Raw genomic sequence first — 27,239 nt, 5'->3', positions numbered from 1 at the left:
TAAACAAGGCCTTTGACACTGTTGGTTGTGAGGGCCCAGAAAACTTCATTAGTATTGTATGTCAGTTTCATAATGTCATGCTGGCATAGGTTCTGGATAAAGGATGATACTCTAATACTTTCCCAGTCACCAATGGAGGGAGGCAGAGTTTTATGCTTGCTCCTATGCTTTTTAGCATGATGTTTTTAGTGATGTTGTCAGATGCCTTTGATGAGGACAAAAATGGTGTCAAAGTCAACTATTGCCCTGATGGCAAATTATTTAACTTGAAAAGGCTAAGACTAAACTGGAGGGAAAGTAGCTACACAACTTCTTGTTTGCAGGTGATTGTGCACTAAGTACAGCCTCTGAGGCTGAGATGCAACAGAGTATGGATTGATTCTCTGCCACTTGTGTTAGTTTTGGCCTGATAATCAACACCAAGAAAACAGAGGTTCTCCACCAGTCAGCACCACATTATTCATGCATGGAACCATCAGTTACAGCAAATAGAGAAAGTTTGAATGCTGTGGATAAGTCCACTAACCTTGGCAGTATACTTTCCAGGAATGTGTATATAGATGATGAGGTTGACACATGTATTTGGGAGGTTCTGAAACAATGTGTGGGAGAGAAGAGGTATTAGGTTGCCAACAAAACTGGAGGTCTACAGAGCCGTTGTGCTAACCTCATTGTTGTAGATCTGTGAAGTCTGGACAGTCTACCAGAGCCATGCCAGAAAATTGAACTGCTTCCATTTAAATTGTCTTAGGAAGATTCTGAACATCACCTGGCAAGATAAGGTACCAGACACTGAGGTTACCTCTTGAGCTGAACTGCCAAGCATTTAAACTCTACTGCAGAGAGCACAACTCTGATGGGCTGGCCACATTGTTCAAATGCCAAATGTTCGTTTGTCTAAAAGACTATTTTATGAAGAACTCACACAAGGCAGGTCGCTTACATGGTGGTCAGAAGAAACAATACAAGGATACTCTCAAGGTTTCTCTGAAGAACTTTGGTATTGATTCTGAGACATGGGAGACACTGACACAAGATGATCCAGCATAGCATGCCTGCATCAAAAAAGGCTCTATGCTCTGTGAGCAAAGCAGAATCGTGGTAGCTTAGAAGCAATGTGAGATGCACAGTTTTAGAGATATTTCCCTCCCAAATGTTCATATGGACTATTTGTGCCCGACCTATGTAAGAGCCTTCCACGCTCATATTGTTACGATCAGCCACAGGCAGACACACCATACATTGACCTTGACATCATGATGTGATTTTGGATCTTTTTGAGCATGAAGGACAAACAATAAAAACAGTTTATCCCATTATGGATAATGCTTGCTGATGGTTTTAGATAGATGCTACTTATCATTTTAAGAAAAGCTCAATTTATTCTTATGCTTTCTACTGTTCTTTTTTTTTTTTTAAACAGGAATGGGTGTTATATGTTGTGAAAAGCTTTTTTCGGCATCTGTTGAAATGATCATATGATTTTTATTGTTTTTGTTGCTTTTAGTTTTCCTAATATTGAAGCAGTCTTTCATTCCTGGTATAAGTATATCCTGGTGATAGTGTAATCATTTTTGTGATGTATTGTAATGTCTTTGCTAGTATTTTATTTAAAGTTTTTGCATCAGTATTCATTAGGGAAATTGATCTACAGTTTTCTTTCTCCTGCTCTCTCTGGTTTAGTAACAAGACCATATCTGTGTCATAGAAGGAATTGGGTAGGACACATTCTTTACTTATTTTTTCAAATAGTTTATATAGTATTGGAATTAATTGTTCTTTAAATGTTTAGTAGAATTCACTTGTAAATACATCTGGTCCTGTTTCATTTTTTAAATTATGGAGCTCACGGCTTATTCAATTTCTTTTTCTGAGATAGAGTTATTGAAGTATTCTACTTTTTGTTCTGTTAATCTGGGCAATTTAAATTTTTGTAAATGTTCATTTATTTCTTTTAGATTGTTGGTTTCATTGCAATATTGTTGGGAAGACTAGATCCTAATAATTTCTCTAATTTCATCTTCATTGGTTGTACATTTACTGTTTTCAGTTTTTAGACTAGTAAGGTTTTCTTCTTTTTTTTAAATCAAATCAGCCAATGATTTATCTATTTTGTTGACTTTTTCATAAAGCCAGCTCCTAGCTTTTTTAAAGTTCTTTTTTTACTTTCAATTTTATTAATTTCTCCTTAGATTTTTATTTTGGTGTTTATTTGGGGGTATTTAATTTGTTATTTTTCTAATTTATTTGTTTTTTTTTTAGTTACATGACTAATTCGTTGATCTGATTTTCATTTTATCAATGTAAACATTTAGAGATAGAAAATTTCCCCTACGTACTGCTTTGGCTGCATCCCACAAAATTAATCATTATCATCAATGGATTTATTATTTCTATTATTTATTCTTTGATCCACTCATTCTTTAAGATTAGATTAGTTTCCAATTAATTTTTAATTTATGCTTAAAAGGCCTTTTATTGAATGTAATTTTTTATTGCATTAGTCACTGAAAAAGGTATATTTAATATTTCTGCTTTTCTGCATCCATTTGTGAGGTTTTATGTCCTGATATATGGTCGATTTTTGTGAATGTGCCAAGCATAAATGGAAAAAAGTATACTCCTTTCTATTCCTGTTCAATGTTCTTCAGAAGTCTATCATATCTAATTTTTCTGAAATTCTGTTCTTCTCCTTAACTTCTTACTTATTTTATGATTAGATGTGTGGTTGAGTTTTCATAGACTGAAGCTGGGAGGATCTGCAGGTTCAGAATGACTGAACTGCTAGCTTCCCCTTTGCTTTGGTTTCCTGCCCTGGTTTATCATATTACAGGTTTATGCGTGAGGTTAAAGGTTAGCAATTTGTTCCAACTCTTTTATTGGACTCAGAGCTCCACAGCTTTGTTTCTGGAACTTGTTACCTTGCTTTTTATGCAGGTAGGGCTCCTGCTTTCTTGTGACTGGGACCACACCTCTCTGCCCTGGAACTGTGATCTAGAAACTGGGTAAAGGGCAACAGAGTGGTCAGATGGCACCTTTTCCTGTTCCCAGTGTTAGTTTAGGGGTTTCCTGGTTCTCTTTCTTCCCTAGAGTTCAGTCCCCTTACTATCTCTAGGCACTGGGACGCTTTTTTAAAAAAAATTAATTTCTTTATTTTTAGTTTTCGACATCCACTTCCACAAGATTTTGAGTTCCACATTTCCTCCCCATCTTGTCCCTCCCCCCCACTCCAAGATGGCATGTATTCTGAATACCCCTTCTCCTAATCTGATCTCCCTTCTATCTCTCCCCTCCCCTTGTCTTATCCTCTTCCCCTTCAATTTTCCTGTAGGGCAGGATAGATTTCTATACCCCATTGCCTGTATATCTTATTTCCCAGTTGCATGTGAAAACAATTTTTTAAAACTTTTGTTTTTAAAACTTTGGGTTCCAAATTTTCTCCCTTCCTCCCTGCCCACCCACCTTCATTGAGAAGGTAAGCAACTCGATACAGGTTATACATGTGTAGCCATGCAAAACACTTCCATAGTAGTCATGTTGTAAAAAACTAAGTATATTTCCCTTAATCCTATCCTGCCCCTATTAGTTCTATTCTCTCTTTTGACCCTGTCCCTCCTCAGAAGTGTTTGCTTCTGATTACCAAGGATGCTTTCCACTACTGCTGCTGTGCTGTACTCCTGGACACAGCACATAGATGTTTCTGTCTATCTTTCTAAGGTGCCCTTGGCTGGAAAAATGATTTTCTGTGTCTTTTTCTTGGCTTTCCTGATCAGGAATTTGGTCTGGCATACTTTATAGGTCATTATGGAGGAGGTTGTTTTGGAGCTGAGGCAAAATGTTGCCTCTCACTCTGCCATCTTGACTCCATCTCCAGCCTATTCTTAAACAGAATTGCCCCTACAATATACTTGATAATGGTCATTGAGTCTCCCATTGAAGACCTCCACTGAGGCCTGCCCAGGGAGTGGGTTATGTGATTGAACCACTCTAAGTGTTAGGAAGATTTTCCTTGCATTGTGTTTAAATCTCTCTGTAATTTCAATTAATGCTGCCTATTTCTGTCTTCTTGAAACAAGCAGAACAAATTTTATACATTACAGCTCTTTAAGAGCCTGAAATTAGCCATCACTTGCCCCTTTTTCTTCTTCAGGCCAAACGTCATCTGTTCTTTCAAATCATCCTCCTATGGTCTGACCTCCAGTCCTCTTATCATCCTAGTTGTCCTCTTCTATACCAAGTCCTGATTGTCAGTCAGACTTCAAGCATTCATTAAGTATTTGCTATATTCCAGGCTCTATGCAAACATGTGAGGATGCAAAGGAAAGGCAAAAACATGGTTTGTGTCCTCAAGCAGCTTGCATTCTAGTGGATGCGACAAAATGCGAATAGCTGTCTATGTAGAAACTATACATACGTCCATGTGCTTATACACATACACACATATATGCATATATATATTTATAGTCATATAATGTGAATGAAGGTAACCTCAGAGGAAAGGCATGGGGCAGCGGTGAGGAAGGTGGTGGAGCAACAGATAGGCCTTCTACAGAAGGTGGATTTGAGCTGAATCTTGAAGAAAGCCAAGGAAGTCAGGAAGTAGAGATGAGGAAGGAAAGCATTTGAGATATGGGGGATAGCCAGTGCAGAATCAGAGTCAAGAGTGGAGTATTGTGGACAAGGAACATTCAGAAAGCTACTGTAATGGGATTGTAGGGGGGTGTGGAGGGGAGTAAAGTGAAAGAAGATTGGCAAAGTAGTAAGGGTCCAGGTTTGGGATGGTTTTAATGTTTGATCCTGGAAATAATAGGAAGTCCCTAGAGTTTACGGTCAGATCTACAATTTAGGAAGATTACTTTGATAACTGAGCAGAAGGGGTGGGGAGAGACTTAGCACAGGGAGACCAACTAGAAAGCTTTTGAAATAGTCCAGGTATAACATGATGAGGGCCTGCATCATGCTGTGTGAGTGGACAGAAGGGGACATATATGAGAGATATTATAAGGGTAGAAACAGCAAGACCTAGAAATAGTTGGATATGTGGGATAAGCTTGGGAATATCTTTCCTAAAATATGATTCTCAGAACTGAACACCACATTCCAAATTTGTATGCCTTCTTCTTGAACACTACATCTTTCTTCATGTGTTTTCTTCTTTCTCTTTGGCTGCCATACTATACTGTTGACTCACGTTCATATTATCTTCTTTTTTCTTTTTTTTTTTTTTGGCCTGGCAATGGGATTAGGTGACTTGCCCAGGGTCACACAGCTAGTAAGCATCAAGTGTCTGAGGTCAGATTTGAACTCAGGTCCTCCTGACTCCAGGGCTGGTGCTTTATCCACGGCACCACCTAGCTCCCCCCGTATTCATGCTATCTTGGAGTCTACTATAACCCTTAGATTTTTTTCACATTCATTATATAGCCATACTGTCACTTACTTTATCTTATATATTTGATTTTTTTAAAAAGCAAGTGTAGTATTTTACATTTATTCCTATTAAATTTCATTTTTTAAAATTTGGCCCTGTAAATCTAGCCTACTGAGATTATTTTGGATCCTGAATATCTTTTTTTTTTTTGTGCAAAAGACTTGGAAGTCTTAGTGCAGTGCATACTTACAGTGAACCACTTGTGTGCCATGGCAAGCAAAAAAAATAATACTACAGTAGGTGGTATTCAGAATGAGTGAGTTAACAGTCCTTTTGTAGTTGGCCCAGGAATAATGCTTTAGTGCGTCCCTTTGCTGATCCTCACCAAAATATTTCCCCCTGCCTTCCCTTTAATGGTTCATGGATTTCCTCCCACCAAATGGAGAATATGAGAATTGCAGAAGTCTTCCGTGGTCATCAGGTCCAACTGGAACCTGACCGATAATCTCTTTTATTTAATTCCAATAGAATCTTGTTCCCCATCTGTGAGAAGAGTCTCAAAATGAATACATAGTTCTAAATTTTCAATGGCCCATCTTTTCCTTCTCTTTATCACACTTTTCAATGCTCTAATCTCCTTATAGGCTTTTTATTTTGTTTTTCTTTTTTTCATGCACTTCTTCAAGAATCAGTTTGTATTCTGATAACCTGGAGAATCGATGGACAGTTGTGTCATTAACTCCTCATTTTCCTGAGACCATGCTCCTGGTAAAAGCTGTTCAGAGCATACTGACCAATATCCCATTAATAGATAGTCTTAGAGCCATTATCCGTGAGATTATCTAAATCCATCTCAAACCTGTTAATAGATTGGGACTGGGTTGGCTGTTTGGCTCTCCCTGAGAGGTCAGATTTTTGGCATCCCCCCGACCTGTTTGGCAGGCTCAACAATTTGCTTAAGACAGCTGGTTGAGAGAATTTAAAAGTTGTATATATACCCTAGTTAAGGCCCACATTACCTATCCCCTCAACTTCTGCAATAGCCTCTTAAACAGTCTTCTGTATCTTGCTGCCAGATTAATCTTCTTTAAGCTGAGCTGCGATCCTATCTTTACCTCGCTCAAAGCCTTTCCCAATTGCCTGCTGAATTCAGTCTAAATTCCTTAGCCTGACATTTAGAGTCCTTTGTTCTTTGGCTCCAACCTGCCTTTATAGTCTTATCTCTCTCTAATACCCAGTAGCAAATCTGTGACAAAGTGGGACTCACCGTTCCCTGAACATACCTTTCCTTTTCCTGTATCTTTTGCTGCTGCTATTTCTTCTACCTACCAATGCTATTACTCCTATTTTTACTGGTTGAAAATTTTCTTTTATTGAAAACACTGCACAAATTTCACCTCCTAGAGGAAACGTTCCCTGACTAGGGTCTGGGTGAGGGTAGGAGAGCTCCCTTTTTTTACAACTAGATAGAGTTTCTCTAGTGCTTTAACTATAGTGGAGCATGACCCTATTTGGTGCTTCAACTCAATTCAATTAAAAAATTATTAGATGCCTACCTTGTGCAAAGCTGGATGTTAGATCCCGTATATAATGATAAAATTGACATAGTTTCTGACTTCAGGAAGCTTACATTCTACTGGGGTGGTGGTAGTAAAACAACATTGATATCTATTTACCTGTATCTAGTGAGATAATGTGGGGTATTTGTAATTAAGAGTGTATTTGTAGTTAAAGAACCTTGGTTCAAATCCTGGTTCTACTACTTTATTCCTATACAATTTTGAGGAAATTACTTGATCTCTTTACTCTTCTCTTTTTCTTTATCTGTAAACTGAGGGATTTGAACAAGATAACTTTTCTCTCCTTCTAGCTCTAAGAACATCCTATGGACGTTATGTAGTCCATAGAAACTTTGGAGTATTCTTATCCCAATTCTCACTCTCATAGATGAGTTTTGGGTTCCAAATCGAGGATCTCTCTCCCACTCAGGGTTCTAGGGGTACCTATGAAGAGTTAGGGGGTGAATCTACAGTGCAGGCATCACTAAATAGGACCCAAGGCCTGAGAGACCTGAGAATTTTTTTTTATATTTTTAAATAAAATTAGTTTTATTTAATACATGTTAGTGAGAAATTAGCTTAGCTTGTAGGGGTAGATTTTGTTACTGGGACAGAAGGCTTTATGGCAGTGGTGACAACTGAGCTGAGCCTGAAGAAAGATAAATATAGAAAGACAAATATTCTACGAGGCAGAGATGAGACGGAGTCAGAAAGAGAGAGAGGGAGAGGGAGGGGGGAGAGAGAAAGGAAGGGAGGAAGGGAGGGAGAGAGGGAGAGAGAGAGAGAGAGAGAGAGAGAGAAGAGAGAGAGAGAGAGAGAGAGAGAGAGAGAGAGAGAGAGAGAGAGAGAGTGAGTCTAAATTGCAGGGCTAATCATAAACTTCCTATTAATTTTCTATGTGACTTCCTATTAATTTCAGGATCTTCCTAGTGACTTCCTACTTTTTTGTAACTTCCTTTTTAGTTTTAGGATCTTCCCAACCTGAGAGATTAGTTATATAGAGGTAAGGAGTTGGGCCGTAGAATGTTGAGTGTGGGAAACAGCTAATAGTCCAGTTTGATTAGAACTGTGGCATGCATGAAGGGACGTGATTGAGATCAGGATAGAAAGGATGTCAGAGCCCTGTCTATGAATGCTCTTCCTTTCACTTAGTTACTAATACTTTTATGTGCTCCATGACTATTTTGGGGGGCTCACTTAATGCAAAATTGTTGGACAGCTCTCTGTTCAGTTTCAGTGGTATGTATTTTATGGTATATATGTTCTGTCTTATTATTATTTGTGTAGATGTTTTATCTCCTTTTCTGGTCCTTAAACCATGTGAGGTAAGGAACTATGTTTCCTAGCCACCTCTGTTTTCTACAGAACCTGGCACATAGGCTTACATATAGTAGATAATCAATAGGTATTTGCCGAATGAATGAATCAATAAATGAATGGAGTAGGATGCATAGACCTTTTTTAGCACCTTTGCTTACACATTCCTTTTTTAACTTGATTTATTTAAAATCTGAAGTAAAAGTTTACATGAATAGTTACTTTTTGTGCCAATTTAAAGGTGATGCAATGGGTTAAAGTGCTAGGCCTGAAGTTATGAAGACTACTCTTCCTGAGTTCAACTCTGGTCTCACATACTTATTAGCTATGTGACCCTGGGCAAGTCACTTAACCCTGTTGGCCTCAGTTTCCTCACCTGTAAAATGAGTTAGAAAAGGAAATGACAAACTACTCCAGTATCTTTGGCAAGAAAACCCCAAATGGGGTTACAAAGAGGAGAACACTACTTAAACAACTGAACAACAACAATAACAATAAAGGGGACTTTTGTCTCAATAGTAATTGGGAAGAAAACACCAAGAAATTATTTTATTTGTGCTGAATGGGATGGACAAGTTTATATTCTAGCGTTATGAAGCCTGGACTTTGCAGAGTTATCTTGTGAAAACTTCTCCCACACAACCTCATCTCCTCCTCCTGTGTCCTTTCACCCCAAGTCCTGGGCAGCGTGACTCCCTCTGTGAATACTTATTTTAGAGGTAACTAGGTAGCACGGCAGATGGAGTGCAGTCAAGATGAGTTTAAATCCTGTCTCAGACCCTTATTAGCTGTGTGATCCTGGGCAAGTTGCTTTACTACTCTGCCTCAGTTTTCTTACCTGTAAAATGGGGATAATAAAATCATCTACCTCTCAAGATTGTTATGAGGGTCAAAAGAGATGATGTTTGCAAAGTTCCTTGCAAACCTTTAAGTGCTATATATATGCTAGCTATTATTGTTATTATTAATTATTATACATGTTTCATAGACTTAGAGTTATAAGAGACCTTAGAGATCATTTAGTACAACCATTTCATCTTACAGATAAAGAAATCAAGGGCCAGGGAGGTTCAATGATTTGCCCAAGGTCATGCAGGTAGCTTGTGGTAGAACTGAGATTTGAACTCCAGGCCTCTGGCTACAAATCCAGGGCTTTCCCCACATCACTACAATTGGAGCACAGCATTGTGTGTCACTCAATAGGCACTTTGTACTAGGAGACTCGGCTTCTGGTTCCAGCTCGGCCGCTAGTTAGCTTAGTGACCTTGGACAAATTACTCAGCACCTCTGGTCCTCAGTGTTTCAGTCTATAAAATGAAGAGGTTTGACTAAATGATTTTTAAAATCACTTCCAGCTTCAACAATCCATGATTCTATTATTTTGGAGATAACCTTTAAAGGTCCCTTTCAGCTCCAAAATACTATGATTACTTTTTAACTTTCTTCCTTCCAAGGGTACCTTTCCTATCTATTTATTCTCTAAATATGCCAAACTTCTGACATTTCTGTCCTCCTGGTTTTAAAAATTCAAATTAGTCCCTTTATACTCCTGGGCACACTGGAATTATGGAAAGTATAATTCCAAGCATTGTTTCTTCTTGTTCTCTCTGTGTGTGACACATGTTGCATCCTATTATAGAAACAAAAGACAGGCCTTCTCTTTTATCTGGAACACAGTGCTGGGACACTGATGCCCATTGTGACTGGCACAGTCATAGCATCACATTGACAGTTATTCTCCCCCTTCCAAATTCCTGCTTATATTCATTGTGTTCTGTCTAATTAAAGACCACCTGCACAGAAAAGGCTCAGGCCTGTCTTAATGGGAAACTTTGCTGCTTGTCATCTGATAGGACTTCTTTTGTTGGAACCATTTAAGAATGAGCCAAGAAGTGTCTTCCTGTGTCAGACAGTTTTTTTTTTTCTCATTGGCCACGTTGGGCCACTTAAACAGCGAGATACCCCATTCGTAGGCCTTGAATGTGTTAACGACCACTTACTAAAGGATTGTGGTCTGCCTGATTAATTGATTGGATGCTGAGGAGGGAAACTCCTACCTTCCGTCTTTTCTGAAGGTTTCCTGAAGGTTTCCTGAATGTGAGCTGTTCACTCTAGCTTCCTTCTTCAGGCACTCATAATCTGGTCTCGCCCTAACTAATTTCCCACTGCACCCTTGTAAGAATCCTGGTCAGGGTAGCCTCATCACTGTTACCTGACATGCTCTGTTCATTTCCACCAACATGCCTTTATTCACTTTGTTTCCCTCACTTGGTGTGTCTCCGTTTCCTTTTCTGCCCATCCAAATTGTACCTATTTTTCAAGATTTAGATTAAGTTCCATATTCATCCATCCATCCATCCATTCATCCACCCACCCATCCACAAGCATTTATTAAGTGCTTACTATGCCAGGCATTGAGAAATATTCCAGGCCTCATTATTCTTCCTCTTTTCTGACCTCAAAGTCCTTTTTGTCATGTGCCCTTGTCATATGTCATTGAAATGTGCCCTTTTTAGATTTTTTTTGGCCACACTTTGGATTTTACGCTTCCAGTATGGCACTTCCTTTCCTAATGAAAATCAATACCTTCTGGGCAATTTATAGTCCCAGAGAGTTGTTTAACTCTGAGATTAAGGGACTTGTCCAGGGTCACACAATTCAGAAAGCAGGACTTGAACCCAGGTCTTCTTGACTTTGAGGACAATTCTCTTTCTGCCACACTGCATGTCTTTTTAGATTAAACTTAGTAAATTCTTTGCAAAGTATCAGTAGACATTTAGTGATAATGATGGGGTCAGTATTAATTCCTGTTTTTTTTTTAATAACATACCGTGGAGTGTTTGTTTTCTCACTTAGACACTTAAATAGTTACCTTCATTAATATAGTCTCTACAGAAAAGTAAGTCTTAGAAAAATTCAACCCTTAACTACTTTTTACATTACTCTACATTGGAAATTCCATCATTTGGAGTGATAAAAGAAGAGGATATTCTGGACAATAAGATATTCTGATTATTAGAGTGTCACCAAATATACTATGTATGGGCTATGAGTTTTCAAAGAATGGGGATAAAATACACTTGGGAAAATGGGCTCTATCTGAATATAATTGAATATCTATATCTCAACTGGGCATCAGGATCATGTCATATCAGTTATCATTGCACTGTTGCTGTGCAGTCATGTGTCTGACTCTTTGTGACATCACGGGGTTTTCTTGGCAAAAATGCTGGAGTGGTTTGCCATTTCTTTCTCCACCTCATTTTATAGATGAGGAATTGAGGCAAACAGGTTAAGTGACATGCTCAGGGTCACACAGCTAGTAACTATCTGAGGCAAGATTTGAACTCAGGAAGAAGAGACTTCCTGACTCCAGGCCTGGCACTTTATCCACTATGTCACCTAGCTGCCCCATCATAGTGCTATAGATTACCTTTAAGTCAAGATCATAGAGAGTTCTGCTTAATAGACAGCAGATCATTTCATACAAATCAATGTCAACAAGCATTTATTAAACACCTACTATGGTCTTGGCACTGTGCTATGTACTGGGGATAATATCCAAATATTCAAATGAATATCTTGTCCTCAAAAATTTTGAATTTCCCTTCAAAGATGCAGATCATAACCCGTATCTGCCTTCCTAGCCTGTCAGATGCTTGTCCATGTCCTTGCTATAATTTGCCATTGAGGGTATGCTCAATATCCTGAAAGCCTTCTTCATTTTGTCCTGAAGTCACCAGTGGTCTTAATAGAGCACCTTGACTACCCACTAGTCATTCCTCAGTCTTGTCATATGAACAGCCCTTTTCTCTTCCCATCATAGACTTGCTTGATGACATCTTTTATTCCTGTTCTTCTTTGGAGTTCTTCATTGATTCTGTGTTTCAGCTTGCTCACACCTTCTCAATTCTCATCACTCGTTATTTCATATTCATCTTTAATTCTTTTTTTTTTTTGGGCAATGGGGGTTAAGTGACTTGCCCAGGGTCACACAGCTAGTAAGTGTTATGTGTCTGAGGCCGGATTTGAACTCAGGTCTTCCTGAATCCAGGGCTGGTGCTCTATCCATTGCACCACCTAGCTGCCCCCATCTTTAATTCTTTGGAGACAGTTATATTCCACATTTCATTGCCTTATGGCAACACCAGTAGAATGTTAGTATTAAGCATATGGAGCTTTGCTTTCACATGAAACTTAGGTAAAGGAGCTTTGTAATTTTCTCCTATTAAATTCTGGGCTCAACTTGTCCATTTCTACATCTGTCCTTGATATCCAAGGGTGCTGGGAATATAAAGATAACAATGAAATCAGTCCCTGACCTCATGGAGCTTACAACTTCTTTGGGGAAATAACTCATCTATGTTTAAGTTAATAGAAAATATATTCAAAGTAAACACAAGGCAGTTAACCCCTGGGGAAATGAGGAGAAGTCTCATTCAAGAGGTGGGAAGGAAACAAAGCCTGTGTAAAGACAGAGAACTGGGAGATGTAATATTGTATATAGAGCAATGAGTGGCTAGTTTGTGCAGATTTAGGAATGGGTGAACAGTAGTTATATGCAGTAAATTCAGAAAAATAGAGTGAACCCAGATTGTGGAGGACTTTAGATGCTAAGCAAAGTTGTTTTCATTTGATTTTAGACATAGCTGAGAACAGCTAGCTCTTGGAAGGAGGATGTTATAGACAAAGGTAAGTCTGGCCAGTTCAATGCTAGGTGCCCTACAGTTTTCAAACCATAGATTCCTGGAACTGGAGTTAGAAGAGATCTTAGATGTGATCTAGCCTTAGATGTGATCTAGTGATCAGAGAAGGAAAGGTAATGTGGCTAGATCCCTGCGCTGAAACAGCAGCTGAGAATCTTGCCTCCATGCCCAGAGGTCTTTCCTCCATTTCACAGTTGCCTCCTCCAATGGAGTGTGAGAAAGTGGCAAAAGGAGGCCCAAGGGAAAGAGAAAACCCAAGCATTTATTGTTTATGATATGCCAGGGACTATGCTAAGCACTTTATAAATATTATCTCACTAGATCTTCAGGACAACCCTTGGAGCTAGGTGCTATTACGACCCCTCATTTTACAGTTGAGAAAACTGTGGCAGATAGGCTAAATAACTTGCCCAGGGTCGCATAGCTAATAAGTGTTTAAGATTGGATTTGAACTCAGTTCTTCCTGATTCCAGGTCCAAAGCTGTGCCATCTAGCTGCTTCTGCCAAGGAACTTGAGATTTAGCTCAATGAATATATTTAATAAGTGAACAGAGCCTCAGATTGGAGAAATAATGCGGTATAATCAAAAGAGTAGGGGTCTAAGACTTCCCACAGCTTTTAGTGCTCCTTTCCCCCAAAATATTGTTTATTCCTTATTTTTACTTATCTGTATCTTTGCTTCCATGTTCCTCATTCTGCCCACAGAATATAATAATAGCCACCATTTACATAATGCTTTAAGGTTTGCAAAGCACTTTATATATATTATCTCATTAGATCATCACGGTGATTATATGAGGTAGATGCTATTATTATTCCCATTTTACAAATGAGGAAACTGAGGCTGAGAGAGGTTAAATAACTTGCCCATATTCACACATGTAGTGACTATCTGAAATCCACTTTGAACTAAAGTCTTCTTGACTCCAAGTCAAGCATTCCACCCACTGTGCCATGCTGCCTCACTATCTTTGAGACCGTCAATAAATATTCTTTGAGTGACAACCACATGGCCGGTGTTGTGGCAAGTATCAGGGAGCCAAAGAAAGGCAAAAGACTGTCTCTGCTCTCAAGGAGCTTACAGTCTAGGAGGAAAAACAAGCTTCGAGGGCTTTGCGGGCAGGGACTGTTTTGGTTTTTGTCTTTGTTTCCCCAGAGCATATAATAACATCTGGCATTTAGTAAGCCATTGACAAATGGTTGCTTAATTGAATTAAATTGGATTCTTGCCTTGATCTGCCATAAATTCACTATGTGAAATTGGGCTAGCTGCTTCAAGACTCTGGGCCTCATTTTCCTCCTCAGTTAAAAAAAATCACATTACATGATGGGATTGAACTAGATTATCTCTAAGGTCCCTTCCAGCATTAACATTCTATGATTCTGTGAAAGAAACCTGAAAAAGAAAATAATTAAAATAACCTTTTAGATATGTGGAATACTTCATGCTTTTTAAAGTGCTTATGCCAGTAAGTCTTCATAACATCACTGTAATATAGTGTAAAAGTGACATGCTCAGGTCATTAAGTATGCTAACAATATAGCTGGGACAGGAATCTAGGGCTGGGAGTCACAGCAGTTAGAGCTCCTTCCTGAAATCAGGAAGGCTTGAGTTCAAGTTCAGCCTCAGACACTTACTAGCTGTGTGACCCTGGCCAAGTCACTTTGCCTCTACCTGCCTTAGTTTCCTCAACTGAAAAATGGGGATAATAATAGCACCTACCTCTCAGGGTTGTTGTAAAGACCAAATGAGATATTAGAATAGTGCCTGGAACATAGTAGGCATTTAATAAATGTTTTTCCCTTCCACCAATCAAAAATATGTTTTAGAAGCTCCTTAGTAAAATCGATACTGTTTTAGGCAAAGGCTTTTATGTACACCAATGTTCCAAGTTGTTTTGAGGTGCTTGAGTTAATTGTGTTTTGAGAGTTAGCAAATTGTTAATGCCAAGAATTTCTGTCCTTGACACTGACATCTTTCTTCTATCTTATTAGTGATCACCTGTATCATTCCCTCTCTGGGACCTTCTAACAAGCAGTACTTCATTCTCTTGCTCAAATATCCCCAGACTACAATCACCTTTTAATTAAAGTCTTTTTGGCTCCAAATTTTATTGTCCCTTAATGTTTCCAAATGAAGACACCCCCCAGAAAAAGCACCCCATTTTTATCAGATGACTTTCCCCCCTCTGAGTTCTCAGGGACTAAAAAAAAGCATAAACAAAAACAAAAGATTTAAAGATTAGGCGCTTTGAAAGAGGATGAATTTGAATTAACTTGTTTTTAATCCCTATCCTCCCCCCATCCTCTTCTCATCAAAGAATGCCAGGCTCTTACTTTCAAGCAGGTTTAGCATGGTTTAGCAAATCCTTAGTAAGGGTCATCGGTCAAGTAGCTAAACAAATCTCAGTCAGTATAGATATCCATGCCACTTTAGTTTTCAAGTAGCCAGATGCCCTCAGGAGATGGTACAGGTTGGTTACTATACCTGATGAACCTTGATATTTCCCATCCAATCCACCTATCCCAATGCTATCTCCTGGGATTCTTGTTTGAAAATTCCTTTTGGTGACTGGACACGAGGCACAGGTTACCTGTAGTCCTTGCTACAATGGAGGGTGAGGCTGGTGGATTTTTGAGTTCATGAATTCTTAGCTGTGGTAGGGTTTAGGTAAAGTGGTCAATCAGATGTCTGCACTAAGTCTGGCACGAACACGGTGCTCCCCTGGGAGTGAGGAGCCACCCGACTGCCAAAGAGTGGTGAATCAACTCAGGTCAGAAACAGAGCTGGTCAAAGCTTCCACATCTCCTCATCAGAAGTTTGGCTACCAGTTGGTGAACGATTTTGGCCTCAACAACTCATGAACATTTTCAATTAAGGGATGGAGGGGATTGGTTGTCAGCAAGGTAGATTTAGGCTCAATGTAAACAGCACCTTCTTTAAAATTAAAGATGTCCAAAAGTGGAAAGGATTGCCTCATGAAATAGGAGTTTTCCCTTTATTGTTGGTCTTCAAGCAAAGGGTGGCTGACCATTTGTTAATATGTTGTAGAATGTCTTTTTAGGTTGGACAAGATGACCCTTCAAGTCTTCTTAAACTTTGAAATTCTACAGTTCTATTTAATTTGGTGATTGGCATAGGGCTATGTCTTTAGGATGGCATGATTGTTGAAGTTATCTGGTCTCATCAGCTTTAGATGGGTTATTCTATAGAAAGCAGCGTCTGGGATCTTTAGAACACAAATCACTGACTGTCATTGCTGTGGCTTGGATGCTGGTGGGATGGGCCATAGCAGTGATATTCTGCCTACAGACATTACTTCGTCTCATAGGGACAGGGTAGACAAGTGGAGGAAGTCTAAGTTGCAGATGTTAGAAAGGCTTCCTGGCATGAAATTGATATAAACAGGTGGGGGTGGATCCTGCAAAAAAACAGATATCTAGTCTTAGGTGCTGGGGTTTAGGGGCAGAACCCTAGCTCATGAAAGGACTAGGGAGGCAAAGTATTACCCTAGTTAAAAAAACAATACAAGGCAGGTCAGTATATGAGAGAGAAGTGATAAACTGGAATAACAATTCTTGTTTATATAGCACTTTATGAGAAGCTGTGTAGTACAATGGACCTAGAGTCAGCTCTGGATCTGGGAAAACCTGGGTTCAAGTCCTGCCTTTAAGACATGTTGGTGAGGCACCTAGGTGGCACACCTAGGTGGATAGAACACTGTCCCTGGAGTTAGGAGGACCTGAATTCAAATCTGGCCTCGGATACTTACTAGCTGTGTGACCCTGGGCAAGTCATGTAACCCCAACATACTGGCTATATGAATTTGAGAAAGTCGCTAAACCTCTCAGGATCCCAGGCATCTCCTTAAGACAATAAGTCACAGAGGAGGATGGGATTGACCTTTTTGGGTATGTGGAATTTGCTAATTTAAGAATTTGTTATACCAAAGAAATCACAGTCCCTATCCGTATCCTATGATTTAGAAGATGAATGATAAAAAGAGTAAATGCTATACCTAGAATAACAGGTAACATATATATAATACTTCAAGTTCAGCTGCTTTATATATCTTATCTCATTTAATCCTTGCAACAGGTCTGTGAGGTATTTGTTTTTATTATCACCATTTTATAGATGTGGAAAACTGGGGCTGAGAGAGATTAAGTGATTTATCCAGGGTCTCACAGCTGGTAGATGAGGCAAGATTGGAGCTCAGGTGCTCCTGACTCCAAGCCCCTACTCTAGAGGTTCACTGTGCTTCAGAGCTGGCTATAGGATTCTGGAGACAGTAGAGTTTACTGTGGACTGGAATAGTCAGGGGAAGCTTCATCAAATCGGTGGGACTGGAACTGGTCCTTGAAGAATGAACTGGGTTTTAAAAGGAAGGGAGAAAGATGAAGAAGTAGAAGACATTTTTTGAAAGGAAAATGTCACAAGCAAAGGAGCAGAAGGAATGACTGTGGTGTGCTTAGGAAACTGGCTTTATTGTGGCAGCGTCTGTCGGGGACTAGTGAAGCATAAGGTTGCCTAGAGAAGATGAGGCCTTGTAGAGATGCCCTTCCATTCTTCTGATCATTTCTGTTGCCCTTTTCTGGGGCAGCTTTGATCAAACCTCATAAGGATAGTGACTGAACTGTCCTTGATGGTTTGATGATCAGAGTGACATGTGGTATTCCAGGTGCAAATTGCCTTCATTTTATATGAAGAGAGGATGATGTTTTCTGTTTTGCTTCCAAGGTGCCCTTTCCAATGATGCCAAGTATTTGGTTGGCCTATTTGGCTGCAGTAGCATATTGGACTAACGTTTTTAGGTAACAGCCTAGGATTGCTCCCAGAGTCCTTTTTATTTTGTTTGTAGCTGATAGCTCAGAGCCCATTGCTTTGCAAGCATAGCTCAGATTATTTCCCCCAAATGCATTTCTATTTGCCCACAGTGAAGCTCAGCTGCACTTTACTGACCAGTTGCATAGTTTTATGAGATCTTGCTATCATTTATCCCCATGAGGTCAACATTTTACTCTCTGGAAGAGTTTTATGTCATCTGAAAATTTGGAGATTTTCACCGTATCCTCCCTCTTCCAGATCACTCATGAAAACATTAAATAAGTACAATTCCAACACTGATGTCTGTTGGATTTCACTGTCAAGACATGGATTCATAGAAGCGATAATTTATCTCCCTTCTTTTCTTTCTATATTTGAGTTCATTTGTGTCCCAGAAGGCTCCAGAGGAGAAAGTGAGGCTGGTGACTTTGCACAGCCCTCCCTCACTTAAATCCAATTCACTTGCATGTCATGGCATCACCTCCTGATGTCATAGTCCTCTTTGAGAATGAAGGACAAACAACCTCTGCTATCTATGATAAAGTTTTTCCCAGGCTCATGGTATTTCAGTGTATTTGTTTTTCTTAATGAGTTTTGAGGACGTCTTATATTGGAAATCATATCAATTATGAAACTCCCATTGTCCACAATCTTACTTTTTCTGTAAAATTCTAAAAGTTTGAAGCATGTGTAATCAATCAGTTAATGAACCAACAAACATTTATTAAGAGCCTACTATACAAACAATGTTGCCTAAATAAGTAACCAATTATGCACAGTGATGGTACCCTTTCTTTGAGATCTTACTAGCTTGCTAAATGTAGAAGCATGACTAATCTCTCTGTAGTTCCCAGGGATGCCGCTAGAGCCCCCTTTGTGGGTGAGAGTTACAGTAATGGTCTGGCAGTCTGGGACGAAAGAAGAAGTACTGGTATAGGAGCCAGTGTATAAGAGAAGTTTCCTGCTATTGTCAGAGATCAGTGAAATTCACTCCATCCAGTTCTGGGATCCTTTCTGTGTTTGAGGTGAAATTCAAACCCAAGTTTCATCTTATTCTAAGTCTAGAGTCTTTCCAATATACCACACTGTTTCTCCAGCAGCTCTAGTAAGCAACAGAACCAGAAGTCCAGCCCAGACAATACTGTGTTTGTGAGTTGGTAGCATTTGGTTCATTGTAAGGAAGATCTGCTCGGATGGGAGGTGAAAGGCTTTGTCCTCTGCCGAGGTAGCTTTAGTCATTATCTGGGCTGGTAGAGGGAGTTTTCTCACCTGGGAGTGTCCTATGCCAATGAGATCATAGTTCAGTCACTATCCTTATCCTAAGGTCCTGAATATTCCATCAGGATCATATTTGGAAAGAGGACAATATGCGCAATGATTATTTCCTTAGATTTACTAATTTCCCCGATGTTGTTGCTCTCCCTTACGCAGTGCCTTACTCAGTAAGTCTGGGTCTCTCTCTCTGGCTTACAGTTCTCACTTGTGAACTCTTATCTGCCCATATCCAGTGAGACATTTGGGGGAAGGTAATAGTCCTTGGACTAATGGCTATACTTTGGTGGCTCATTTATGTTGAACCTTGGGATGAGGCAGCATGGTCAACTGGAAGAGTATTGGACCTAGGAGACAGATGACTTGGGTTTCAGTACTGGTTCTGCTGTTTACTGGAGCTATGGACCACCCATTGAATGTCAGAGAGACAGTGTGTAGTAGAAGAAACACAAGACATAAAGTCAAGAGAAACCTGAGTTCAAATCTTATCTCTGATCACAGAATTAGATTTAAAGCTAGAAGGGAACTTTAAGGTCAGCTAATACAACCCTATTATCTTATAGATTAAGGACTTGACCTGAGCCTTGATAACAGCTAAGACACCTCTTAGAATCTCAGTTTCATCTGTCCAATAAGGTTAAGGATAGTACCCACCGACTTCATAGGGTTGTTGTAAGGATCAAATGCAACAATGCTTTTGATCACACTAACACTTTAAAGTGTTATATAAATGTCAGCTATTTTGATTAGACTTTATCTGGTCTAATATCATTTTATAGAGGAGCCAAAATGAATCCAGAGAGGTGAGTAACTTGTCAAAAATCAAAACATCCATTTAGAAGAGGGATCTTCTGCCTTAGTCAAATAGGGCTCTTTTCACAGAGCGCTTAGGCTTTAGCATGGTGGTGTGGAAATATCCCTTCCTGGTCATGGAGTCAGAAGACTTGGATTGGAGTTTCAGACATAATACTTCTAGTTGTATGACCTTGGGTAAGTCAATCACTCTGTGTCTTTCTTTCTACATTAGTAAAGTGAGAATAATAATACTTCATACCTTGTAAGGTTGCCACAAGAAAAAATGTAATGATGTCTATGAAGCGTTTTGTGACCATTAAATACTATTGAAATTTGTCGAGGGTGGGGCTGGACCTGCGACTTTTCATCAATGTAGGGTGCTCCTAAGGGGCAAATTCCCTCTACTGGTGAGGTCCTGTTGCTTCCAGTCTTAGTGACTTGCCTGAGACATTGAGAAGGGTAATCCACTTTCCCAGGATCACAATGCCAGTTTGTATCAGAGGCAAGATTTGAGCCTCTCACCTCAGCTCTCTAGCCATTCTGCCTCTTGTTTTACAAATCCAGGGGGTTCCAAAAGTCTCTGTAGTTTTAAGATTTAAGAGCCAAAGCCAATCTTAAGAAATATGGAGGTGGGGAGGGAGGGAGAGAAAAATTTAAAACCCAAAAGCTTATGGAAGTGATTGTTGATAAAACAAAATAAATTAATAAAAAGAATAATAATAAAAAAAAGAAATGATAAGCAGTGGACTTCAGAAAAACCTGAAAGGACTTGTATGGTTTGATGCTGAGTGAAGTGAGCAGAACCAGGAGAACGTTGTACACAGTAACAGCCACATTGTGCAATGACTAACTTTGATAGACTTGGCCCTTCTCAGCAGTGCAAGGATCTAAGACATCTCCAAAAGTCACATGCTGGAAAATGCTATCCACATCCAGAGAAAGAACTATGGAGTTTGAATACAGATCGAAGCATACTATTTGCTATTTTTTTCTTTTGCTTTGTTTTCTCTTTTTTGTAGTTCCTCCTATTGGTTCTAATTCTTCCTTACAACATCACTAATATGAAAACATGTTTAATAGGAATGTATTATGTATAGCCTATATCAGATTGCGTGCCATCTTGGAGAGGGAGGTGAGGAGTGGGGTGGGGGGGAGGGGAGAAAAATTTAAAACTCAAAAGCTTATGGAAGTGAATGTTGATAAATTAAAATAAATTAATTATAAAAAGAAAAAAAAGAGATATAGGAATGTGGGCATGAAGTTCGCATCTCAAGTGAGGAGGGCGAGTGGAGGGGAGAGGAGAGACTAGATGCCTAGGACTAGGGAACCTGATAAGATCTGAAAGTAGATTGATGTGGCATGCTTTTCAAGCTTTAATAGCTAAAAACTGCACTAAGACTTTGGGAATACCCTGCATTAGCTATGATGACAATCATGGAAAAGGGCAGTTGGGTGGTGCAGTGGATAGAGCACCAGGCCTGGAGTCAGGGAAGCCTCATCGTCATGAGTTCAAATCTGGCCTCAGACACTTACTAGTTGTGTGAAGTCACTGGGCAAGTCACTTAACCCTGTTTGCCTCAGTTCCCTCATCTGTAAAATGAGCTGGAGAAGGAAATGGCAAACTATTCCAGTATCTTTGCCAAGAACAACCCAGATAGGGACACAAAAAGTCAGACATGACTGAACAATAACAATTATGGAAAACGTGTTACCATTTGTCATCTAAATCTGAATGACTTCTTTTTTCAGAGGCAGTGTGGTATAGTGGAAAGTACCCAGGGTTGGTAGTCAGAAGGCCACTCTTCTGTCATCCATAAAATAGGAACAGGGTTTGTACTAGATGTTCTTTGTGGTCCTTGAAAGAGTGGTCCTAGATCTGACAATGACTGACTACAGGCCTCTCTGTCTCCTTTCTTCCTCTTTCCTTTCCTCCTACTGCAAATTCTGAAAGACAGCCATAACTTGACTTTGTGAAGGGTCCTACATGATTTGATATTCAGTGATAGCATTTGGCTTAAGCTTCCTGTAGGACCATTAGCAATCTGTATCATATTAAGTTTCACTGTGAAACTATACAAAGTGAAGACTTTCTCAGTGAATCCTGGCAGGTGGTCAGCCATGCATTTGGCACAAGACTACCATAGCATTCTACACTGGAGAGACTCTGGCAGCAATAAGGCTCCCATCCAACCTTCAGAGCTGCTTCCTGTTGGCCTACAATCATTGCTCTGTTTTCAGAAACAGGTTTGGCTCAGGATAATGACAAACTCTTAATTAATTTTTGAGGACCATGAAGCATGAAGAGCCTATATCGGCTTAGAGATTTTGCATTGGCCCTGCCCACATGACTCAATCCACCTCAAACTTCTCCTAATGATCCTGACCTTCCTTTGGGTTTGTTTTTTGTGTAAGGCTTACCATGGCCTGCCTACAACAAATGCATTCAATTTTTCCCCACGGACACAGGTGGTGTCCCTACAATGCCAAGCATTGTGAGTCTATAGGTAAGCCTCCCACTGAGCTGCTCTTTCCTTCCCCAAATCCAGTGCCAAAAACCCCATTGCATAATCAAGAGTCAGCAGAGCACCTGGAGATGAGACTTATGTAGATGCTCCAGAATACCAGCTATATAAATTCCCTCGGAAACTTTGGAGGTGGGTTAACTTTGTAAGGAGTCTCTGTCTTTAAGTTTTGCTGATTAAGCATGCCACATCAATCTGCTTTCAGTCATATGGCCTCCTCAGGGATAGTCATCCAGTCTCACCACCTGATATGCAAGCTTCATGCCCAAACGACTTCCTCTTGTGACTTTTTCTAAAATCAAACTCCTTTCCAGGTCTACTCTAACCTGATTCTCCTATCTTCTAACTTACTCTGTTGCAACCTTTGGAGCCACTTCACAATTCTCAACAAATACCATTTTATGACTTTGAAGTCTTCAACCAACCTTCTTTCTACCATCATGTTTTCACAGAAACTTGGCTCTTCCCTGAGGATACCATATTTCTTGCAACCCTCTCTGGTAGAGGTCAGTTCTTACGCATCCTCTAATTTATAGGGCCAGGAGGCCTCCTCCTTGCTCCTCACTGCTGCCTCCTGACCAATCTTCTATCACTCTCAGTGACCTCTTCTCTTTTGAATTCCATACGGTCCATCTATTCCGCTCTCTTCCCATCTTCCCATCTACTTTTTGTCATCTGCTTGGTGTCCTCTTCAGCTAAGAAGTGTTCCAGGGAACAACAGAGATGTTTCTTTCAAGTCTTTTGCAATTGTATCATATCTCACACTTTGGCTATCCTTTGCATTTGTGGCAGTCAACTCTTTTTAAAAATTTTTCTTTTTTAAATTTTTTTTCCTTTTTTTCTTTTTTTTCTTTTTCAGTCAACTCTTTACATGAGTGGTGGATGTCAATATATTCACTGTCCAAATTTGCCATTTGCTGCACAAAAGGAATGAAAGAAGGAAACAAGCATTTGTTAAGTGCCTACTATAACCCAGACTCTATGCTAGACACTTTACACATTACCTCATTTGATCTGCATGCAATCCTGGGAAGTAGGTGCTATTATTATCCCCATTTTACAGATGAGGAAACTGAGGAAGGCAGTGGTAAAGTGATTTGCCCCTTTCCTCTCTCCTTCCAACCCCTTTTCTGAGAAAGAAATTTAGCAGACCATTAACTAGAATTCTAACATTTGGGGGCAGATACATTTTTCAGGGGAAAGAAAGTTCTCTAAGGAATGACTACTACTGTGTGTAGTTGTGTTATACTTAGGGCAGAGGTCATTCAAGTTGGGGAGGTTGAGGAACTAGGAGGATAGGTTGTTTGAAGGGAGTAGGGTATGGTGAGAGAAGATTATGAGCCTGGTAATACATTATTGAAGAGGAGGGAAAGGAAGGTTTAACCCCAGGGAAAGGCTACATGGCCACTTGGTGGGTGTTGGGTATGTGGCAGAGGGAATGTTATTTTTCAGTCATGGGTTGATCTAGAAGGCTGCACGTGTCCTTTACAACTCAGAAATTCTGTTCCTTTGAGTCTCTGTGAGTGAATTTAAAAGAAGAGAGGTAGTCAAAAAGTGATGGTAGCAGAAAGAGGGTGTGAAATTGGCAGTGGGGAGGAAGGAGCCTCTCCTGGCCTGTATGTTAGGGATATGAGGAGCAATGAGGATTTAAAGAGATGGTAGTATGTACAGGAGAAAACGAGGTGTCACCAAAAGAATGAAGGAATGGCAAAGGAAGAGGACTAGGGTAAAAGAGGGTTGGTGTTAACAATAGAAGTTGGTTTTGGAGGGCATAGTAGAAAAGAGAATGGAGAAGGATAAAAGGCTATTTACAACTGAGGGGAGGCAGTGGCTTTACCACTGATTCCACTGCCGATCAAAGGCATCCTGCCTGATGTGTGTCCCCAGGCCAAGTGGTGTGTTAGGGAATAGTCTGCCCTAGTTGCAAGGTGGGCCCCAAGAGGAGGGCATTATGGACCCTGGACTTTGGGGACTGATGGCCTAGGGGTTGAGTGACGGGACAGGCTAGTCTTGGTGGTAGGCACTCTGCTAGAATGTAAGGGGGAAGAAGTGTGTTTTATTTGGATATCTTTATCTGAGGCGTTTCTGGTTGCTTCATTTCTAGTGTGGGAAGGATAAGGAAACTTAGTGTCTGCCTTCTGGGGCTAAACAGGATCAGTCCAGTCCCTCCTTCACATAACAGCCTTTCAGACACAGCCGTTCAAATCTTCTCTTCTCCAGGCTAGGTCTTTCAACAGATGCTTTTGTGATATGGTTTCTAGCCCTTTTGCAATATACTATGATCTTCCCTAGTGAGAGTGTAAACTTCTCTAGGGCAGTTTTACCTTCATGTTCTAGGCCAAGGATGTTTGTTTTTGTTGTTCAGTCACTTTCGGTTGCGTCTGATTCTCTGCGACCCGACTTAGGGTTTTCTAGGCAAACATACTGGAGTGGTTTGTCATTTCTTTCTCCAGTTCATTTTATAGATGAGGAAACTGAGGCAAACAGGGTTAAATGACATGCCCAGTGACTTCACAGAGCTAGTAAGTGTCTGAGGCTGGATTTGAATTAATGAAGATGAGTCTTGCTGACTTCAGGCCCAGCCCTCTATTCAATGCAGCACCTAGCTGCCCCAGGTCAAGGACATTGTGGATACTAAGTAATAAATGAAAGGTCCTTGACTACACAGGTCCTTTCAATATGGCAGCCTTCCCAAGAGGTGCCTCAGGCTTTAGACCTTTCATCCTTTCCCCGCTCTCTACCAAAATCTACTGATCCTCTATCTTATACATTCTGGTACTGGTGGCAGGTGCTGATGGAAATGGATGCTTCTATGGGCATGCTGGAAGGTAGGAATGAGGATATGTGTCAAAATAGTTGAACTATTATTATTATTAATAACAATATGTATATTACTTTGTAAATCTTAAAGTACTATATAAAGTTGGACTATTATTATTAATAACAACAACAATATATAAATCACTTTGTAAATCTTAAAATGCTATATAAAGTTGAGCTATTGTTATTATTCTTAATTATAACTGGGTTCTGGAGGGCCACAATCATTTCTCTGATACCAGTATTGAAGGTTGGGAATATATCCCCTTATACTCAGAATGTTCTAATTTCTCTGGGTAGCTTGTTAATTATCTTTCTTCCAGGAATTTAGCTAAACTTCTCCTGAAACAATTTAGATTTTAATAACCCAAACTCATTCCTTCCTTAATACTCACCAGTGATTAAAAAAACATCACCCAGCTCTTCAGAAACGTGAGACAAGGGTGTGTTTGCTCCTGCTGCTGCTGCTTCTACCCACCGCTGCATTGGCAGCTGCATTTCTGATGCTTCTCTCTCTGGCCTTTTACCTTCTCTGACAATTTCTTGTCGGTGTTTGACAGCTGAGGACACAGGTGCCAGGCTGGGTTATATGTGTTTCAGTGGTGACATTGGAGTCGGCAGTTCTTTGACAAGTTCGGCAACTGACCTATTTTAATACCTTTTAGCTGTCTCTGCTGCTACTGATTCAAGAACTAGAGAGCTGTCACTCTGGAGGAAGGACCAGAACTTGTTTCTCTTGTAACCTGGTGTACAGGGAATCATCAGCAACTGTCACAAAGGACTGCACTGACAGAAGGGATGCTTCCTATCTAGAGCTGGAAATTTTAAAAGTGAACCCACTCCACTAAAATAAACAAAGAAACAAATTCCATTACTGGGCCACCCTCCCCCCCCACCTCCTCCTTCCTTTTTTTTTCATTGATGTATTGATCAATGAAAGAAGGTCAAGACATTTTCTAAGATCTATCTGAAAGAATGGTGACTTGGCCTAGTGCATAGAGGGGTGGTCATGACTCAGAAACACCTAGGTTTAAGCCCTGCCTTTGACACACACTGGCTACTTGACCCTGGCAAATCACTTAATCTTTCAGTTCTTTAGGCAGTTCTCTTAGACTTAAAGCTGTAGAACAGGTGCCAATGTGTATTGATGGAGGGAGTTTCCTACACCAATAAAATCACAGTTCCAGACCTCATCCTTTCTGAAATAACAATGCTTACTGTATCTTTGTACAGAAAAGTCTTTCAGTCATGTCTGACTCTTGGTGACCTCATCTGGGGCTTTCTTGGAAGAGATACTGGAGTGGTTGGCCATTTCCTTCTCCAGCTCACTTCACAGATGAGGAAACTGAGGCAAACAGGGTTAAGTGACTTGCCCAAGGTCACACGGATAGTGTCTGAGGCCGGATTTGAACTCAGGAAGAAGAGTTTTCCTGATTCCAGGCCCAGCACTCTATCCACTGTGCCATCTAGTTGCCCCAGGCCAAGGACATTGGGGATGCTAAGTAATAAATGAATGGTCCTTGACTACACAGGTCCTCTATTGATCCTTGTCTTCCCAGAATTCTCTTTCTTCAAGGGTCAATTCAGTTACCACTTCCTCTGTGAGGCCTTCCTTGTTTCCTTCAGTCATCATGTTCTTTTCTTCCTCAGAGAAAGTACCCAGTAGCTGCCTAATAAATACTTATTGATTCACTGATGGGGGCAGCTGGATAGCTTGATGGATAGAGTGCTGGGCCTGGAGTCAGGCCTGAGTTCAAATCCAACCTCAGACACTTACTAGCTGTATGACTTTGGGCAAGTCACTTAACTGCTATTTGCCCTAATCTACTGGAGAAGGAAATGACAAACCACTGCAGTATCTTTGCAAGAAACCCCATAGACAGTATGGTTCATGGGGATCACAAAGAGTTGCATATGACTGAACAATGATTGACTGATAGACCCTGTGACTCAGGAATCCATTGAAGGTTCTGAAGAAGGTGGTATCAAGTGTGAGGAGGGATTCTAGGAACATTAATGTGACATTTTAGAGAGGCATCATGGCCTCTG

This window comes from Phascolarctos cinereus, unplaced genomic scaffold (assembly GCF_003287225.1).
Source record: "Phascolarctos cinereus isolate Bilbo 61053 unplaced genomic scaffold, phaCin_HiC Scaffold_726;HRSCAF=1367, whole genome shotgun sequence".
In the NCBI taxonomy this organism is placed as follows: Eukaryota; Metazoa; Chordata; class Mammalia; order Diprotodontia; family Phascolarctidae; genus Phascolarctos; species Phascolarctos cinereus.
The sequence above is the reverse complement of the archived record's forward strand: the minus strand, read 5'-3'. Positions refer to the sequence as shown.